The sequence below is a fragment of the Octodon degus genome, unplaced genomic scaffold, assembly GCF_000260255.1.
Source record: "Octodon degus isolate 3935 unplaced genomic scaffold, OctDeg1.0 scaffold00034, whole genome shotgun sequence".
Taxonomy (NCBI): Eukaryota; Metazoa; Chordata; class Mammalia; order Rodentia; family Octodontidae; genus Octodon; species Octodon degus.
Window position 1 is genome coordinate 14123060 of NW_004524610.1, and position 6243 is coordinate 14129302.

Sequence of the window (6243 nt, forward strand, 5' to 3'; positions counted from 1 at the left end):
CAAGCATCACCCATGGAATGAAACTAAAAAAGAAAAGAAGAAGATGCTTAAACAAGATGCAACTCCAGACATTTAGTTCACCAAAGGCAAACCCAAGGAGCTAGGAAGTGGGACAATACAAAAGCCGTCCTCCTGGTCTTTATGACGTGGTAACAACAAAGCAATTAAATGAGGCTCTAGAAAAAAGTCAAATCAGAAATATTTTCTCAGGTAACCGCAGAGATGGTGACCACAATGAAGACCATGCTTAGTGATTCTAGAGCAGATACAGTTTAAAAAAAAATAGAGAAGCTTAAGAAAATGAAGGAAGCCATGAATGCTCAGCATAGGAAAGATATGGAATCGATAAAGCAGATTCAAGCAGATATCCAGGAGAATAAACTTTACAGTGAAAGTATTCATAGCATAATAAGCCAATGCTAGGGCAGGATTGTAGATACAGAAGACAGGCTTGCAGTTAGTGATTATAAGAAGACAAGGGACCATGAGAAATCAATCCAGCAGCGCTGGATGAGACAAAGAAAAGTAACTTCAGATAGATTGGACTCAATGAAAGAGCAGGAGATGGCATAGATGATATTAAAAAAAAAAAACAAAAAACACCAAAAACTGTTAACAGATGTCATGGCAGAAAACTTCCCAGACACTGGAGCCAGTCGGATAGCTCAGCAGATTAAAGCATGTGCTTAGACAGATCAAAGTGGCTGGAGTTCGACCCTCAGCATGCCATGCTGGCCTTGCCCCGGGGCATGCTGAGATTGGCTGTGGCAGCAAGCGCTTGTAATCCCAGCACTTGGGAGGCTGAAAACAGGAGGATCACTACAAGTCTGATCTATGTAGTGAGACCCTGTACTAAATACATTAAAAAACAAAAAGAAAAGAAAGAAAAACTTCCCAGATGGGGAAAAAGAATTTGATGTACAGATAAGTGAGGCATATATAGAACTCCAATTAGACACAATAAAAAAATTCTCTAAAAATCCTGTGAATTTACTTAGGATTTTTATCCAGAATTGTGTGGACAAAAGGAATAAACATTGGGGCTGGTGAGATGGCTCAGTGGTCTAAAGCACCTACTTAGAACAAGCCTAGCAAAGCACAAGGGACTGCAGTTCGATCCCCCAGCACCACATGCCAGCCAGCCCCGCCCCCTGGTAGGCTGAGCTGGCCACACACGCACACGCACACGCACACATAAATAAATAAATATAAAAAACAAAAGGAATGAACACAATTGCTAATACCAAAGAGCTCCAGAGACAAGCAACAGAGGCCCAGAGCCCAGCAGAATTGACCTATGCTGTCCAGTACAAGCTGGAATCAGATGGTGACAGCCAGCGGTGGCAGTGGCCAATAGCTGTCTGTGTCAACTGTTGTTATCCAGCACTAACTGATGTCACCTGGTGGCACCAGGGTAGCTAGCAGGGCTGCACCTGCTGACTCACAATTTCCATCTGCACTAAACATAAGAACCCTCGGCTGATTTGGAGCAGATCCACGCCTCCCCAGGAGCACAGCTGTGAGAGAGAAGCCTATAATATAGGAGCCTTTGGGGAATAGTGTAGCTACAAACTATAATAATTATTCTGCAGCTTAATGGTTAGTAAAGTGGTTGCCTATGTGTTATATAAAGTATACAGTGTATTTTCCTGCAATTATTTTGAAACATAAGTCATTGGGCTTTATGAATACATTAGCACCCTGTAGGTTGTGAGATTAATTGTCTGAAAATATGACTTGACAAAACCCAAGCAGGCACTTTTGTTTTGTTGGAAGAATGGAACCTGGATGTTGCGGACTACGGATTGTATATCATGACGATACTCAGGCACTTAGTTTCTTGGGAGAAAAACAAAATTTCTATGTCATACAACATAATCAAAGACATTCCAGGTTTATTAAATATTGAAAGAATAAATAGAACCTTCCATATGTGATCTTTTTTATTTTGTTTTTATATTTAGTACAGGGTTTATATGGTACAGGGCCTACAGGGTCTCACTAGGTAGATCAGACTCGTAGTGATTCTCCTGTTTTCGGCCTCCCAAGTGCTGGGATTACAGGCACATGCCAAGATTTTTTAAATTTTGTTTTGTTTTTGATACAGAGTCTTGCTATGTAATGCAGGTATGTAGCTCAGCCTGACCTCAAACTCATTGTGATCTTCCTGCTTTGGCCTCCCAGTGCTGGGATAACAGGTGGGCGCCGCCATGTACAGCCTCTACACATGATCTTAGCAGGGGAAATATTTTACTATGTTAGAGCAAAGTCATAAAACCAAGAAGAAAAATTAATACACAGGACAACATACAAATTTTCAAATTCGGCTAGACAGAGCCAGAAGTTACTCTGCATTCTGCGCTGAGTCAGTTCCCCTCCAAGATGGCTCCCAGCCAATGGCCCTCTCCCATAGGACATCTGATTCCCATGCACTCGCCACCAGCTAGTGTGGTCCTCCAAATCCACTGCTCCCTTCTACGGCTGCATCTCTCTGTGGAGGTCTCTGGTGTTGCCAGTGGGCACAGTGTCCACCGGTTTGAGCTGCTCCTCCCAAGAAGTGAATCCTGACTCAGAGAAGGTGCCCCTCGACACCCCTTCTTTGAAGTTTCTCCTTTGGCTCTCCTTGTGGGCTTCATTTCTCACTTCAAATACTTTCTGGGCCCAGGGGACCCACTTCCACCTCTCTTCTCTTCCTCAAGTTTCTATACACCAGTGTGTGGACACCAAATCTCAGACAGGGTCTTTTCCTGTGGCGTACCAGTCCATCATTTCCAAGAAGTCTCCTATTTTCTTTCTTTCTTACTGTTACAAAGTTTATTTAATAAAAAAATTACTATGATGTCTCTAAGTACTTGCTCATTACTAGGAAAAAATACTCAGCATCCAGGAGTTAAAGGAGAAAATATGAGGTTTATAGATGTTTCAGTCCACAGTTGACCGGCTCCAAGGCAGGGCACCCTGGAATAGGGACATGGCCAAGGAGGAACAGTCCATGGCATGGCAGGCAGGAAGCAGAGTGGGATCAAGGGAAGAAGAATGGATTATAAACAATATGTAAGGACAGAGTAATTTCAAAAAACCAATGTTCAAAATCTTGATTGAAATTCTGATCTGAATGAAATGTCACTCTAAAATTAAAATTTAAAATATCATCAAAATGCATTTAAAATTATCTTTCTTGGCTACTTTTGTTGCTGAGACAAAAATACCTGATACCTAAAGTTAAAAGGGAGGGAGGTTTATTTAGCTCACAGTTTGTGGAGGTTTTAGTTCACAATCTGCTGGACAACAAAAACAAGAGGGAGACAGAGGGAGGACAAGGCTTTCTGTCCTATATATTGTACACAAACTACCAGCCTTAGGCAGGTATAGCGCTCACACCCTTAATCTCAGTACCTTTAATTCCAGCATTGCATTATGAATCAATCTCACACTCTAAATTCAGCTACCTTGAAGAAGGCTCTATCTCAGAGTGCGTGAGAGCCTAGCACAGCAGTGCATGCTTGTAATTCCAGCACTTGGGAGGCAGAGGCAGGAGGATCAGCACCAGCCTGGGCTACAGAGTGATTTCAATGCCAGACTGAACTAGATAATGAGACCTTATCTCACCTCCTCTGTCAAAAAAGTACATAAGGCTTGGGTGACAGATAAACACAAACGGTGACATCAACCATGGTTTACACAAGCAGTATAAGTTTCCAGTTTTGGAAGATATTTTTCTGTTGTGAATTAAAGTACAAACATATTGAAAATTATTAATTGCAGTGATGATATGAGTTTTGATCTTTAACATTTTTTCCTTTATGCAAGTTGTACTATGTGTCCATTAGCAGTCCGATTGGGCTTATTTATTTATTTATTTATTTATTTTTGGCAGAACCAGGGATTGAACTCAGGCCATTGCGCTTGCCAGGGAAGCGCTTATTCCACTGAGCCATCTTCCCGGCCCCATGATTGGTCTTTGATATTTCATAAATGTATATAAAAGAAATCCCTAAAATAAACATATGTATATATGAATCTCATCTCAGAAATGGCTGTTTTTAACAGAGCCACATACACTGTTGTTAAACATAAGAGGCTTCACCTTGGCAGAAAGCCTTCTCAGAAATGTTGCTTACATTCATTTTGTTATATTAAATAGTCCCAATTCAGTTTCAAATTTATCAGATGATGAGTAACAGAATTTTAAGTCTCATTTGTGCTCAAAGCTGACCACAACCAAAATTTACAGTATGATTAAAACAAGGCAATGTTCAAAAAAAAATTTTAATTAAAAATAACAATTCCATGAAAGGAGAGTATAAAGAATTGAATGACTATAAGCATTTGGCCTTACTAAGGCAAAACAAAACAGATCCACTATCAAAGACCCTCTAACGTTTAAAGATCCACAATACAAAAAGCATAGCGTGGACTATAAGAAAGTCATTTTCTGTAGGTATGATTTAGTCAGAGCTGTTTACAGTTATTCTGTCCCACAGTTATAAAACATGAATTTAAAAGACTGAGAAATGAGAAACACAAGCACACGCAGCCCACAGGGGCAGGGGAGGTGGCCTGCAGAGCGTGTGGAGCTCGGCCTTGAGTTTCCTCTTGGAGGGCAGGAAAGAGTGAGAGAGAAAGGGCGAAGACAGAACTGCGAAGGAAACAAATACAAGGTCATGTCATTTCCCGTTGCCAAGGACAACAGCACGGCAGAAAAAAGGAGCAAGTGAGTTGCGGGAGGACTAGAGGCTTGGTCGGTGCTTGCACATACGCGCATAGTACGCTTTCCTTTTTGTTTTATAGAATAAAATAAATGTCACTTGCCACCATAAATCTTTTCTTGAGAGAGAAAAAGATTTTGAAGTGGGTCACAAAGGGCTCTGTAGAGTCACTTTAGCGCTGAGGAAAACAAACTGAGTAATAGAACTAAGCGCTACTTCCCTAAACATGGATGCCAGGAGAGCAGTTCATATTATTCTTCCCGCTAACCTGAAGTCTGTTTGCAGTTGAAACAGTAATGTCGTGTAAAAAGCATTAACACAACCACTATTACAAATACCAATTTACTATATGGTCTTCCATTTGTCCACACAATAAAATGATAAATATATGCAACAATAATCTTTAACAACTTGCATAAATCACTTTCCCCTTTGGAATCTGGACTTTCTTATACTTCTGGCTGCCTTTTCCTCCCCATCCTTGGAAATCGTTTTTTATCTCTATCACCTAACCCACGTTGAACACTACTCTCTATAGCTTTGCATAAAGGTGACAAGAAATATACACACTTTACATTCAAGCTTTAAATCTTAAAATGACCCTGTTGTGGTATATGACTTACCAAGAAGCAGCCCCCTCTCCTGTTTTGCTTGTTTTCTCATTTGCCAGTTGTCTGACCCATGACCCGTTCTGTGGTAAGCTGGGAAAAAACGCTGTTGCTCAATCAGTGTCTCAACAGTGTAAGGCTCTTGGACGGTCCCAGGGGTTCCTATCAGTGGTCCCGAGATGAGAGTGTGGCACATCAGTCTGGCACACAGTGCCAGCCATCTACAAAGGACTGAGGGCCGCGCCCCTCTTACGTTTCCTCTTTTCGCCATGGTGATATTGATGTTCTTTATTTGTCAGCAAGGAAACGTGGCTTGTCTGAGTTGTACATTGGTAGCCTTTATGGAGGACCAAAAGGCCCTTGCTGACCCACATTGAAATTTGTCGGTGGTGTTCAGTGTGTTTGTGGTTTGAGCGGTCTGCATTTTCCTAGCTGTCTGAGAGGACTCCAAGGACAGACACATCTTGTCACCCACTGCCATTCCCAGTGGATGGACAGCAGAAGAGCTGTTTGGGGGTTTTGCATACGTTGCATCTGAATCCGCAATGGGGACACAAAGACTTTAAACAAAGGTTCTACATGTAAGGAGCATAGAGGCTAATGTGAGAAACAGGGCAATGTGGCAAAAGGGGGAGTCAGGGCAGCTGCAGGGAGTATCGAAGTCAGGTGGGGCACCAAGGCCCAGGTCAGAGGTCACAGCAGCCCCAGTGGGTCATAACCACAGCTCCAATCTCCTGAGACAGCAGGGGACCATTTTTGTTCATTAAATTGGACCACACTTCAGTACTGATAAGTAGTGCTGACTGTGCTAAGCCTGCAGAAACTCAATTGACTAATATCAAGATTTTAAAATCCTAGTGGTGTTTTTTGTTGATACAGGGTCTTGCTATGCAGCTTAGATTCGTAGTGATCCTCCTGTCTCAGCC

General features: G+C 41.9%; 1 protein-coding gene across 1 annotated transcript in view; it reads right to left on the reverse strand.

The window, feature by feature from the left end:
* The window catches only part of Epb41l2 (erythrocyte membrane protein band 4.1 like 2), a 304724-nt gene extending 299372 nt beyond the window's left edge, over positions 1 to 5352 (reverse strand). The window contains exon 1 of the mRNA XM_023714266.1: positions 5333 to 5352. The gene's annotated coding sequence lies outside the window, so the exon portion shown is untranslated. The remainder of the gene's footprint in view (positions 1 to 5332) is intronic.
* Between the last annotated feature and the right edge of the window lie 891 nt (positions 5353 to 6243).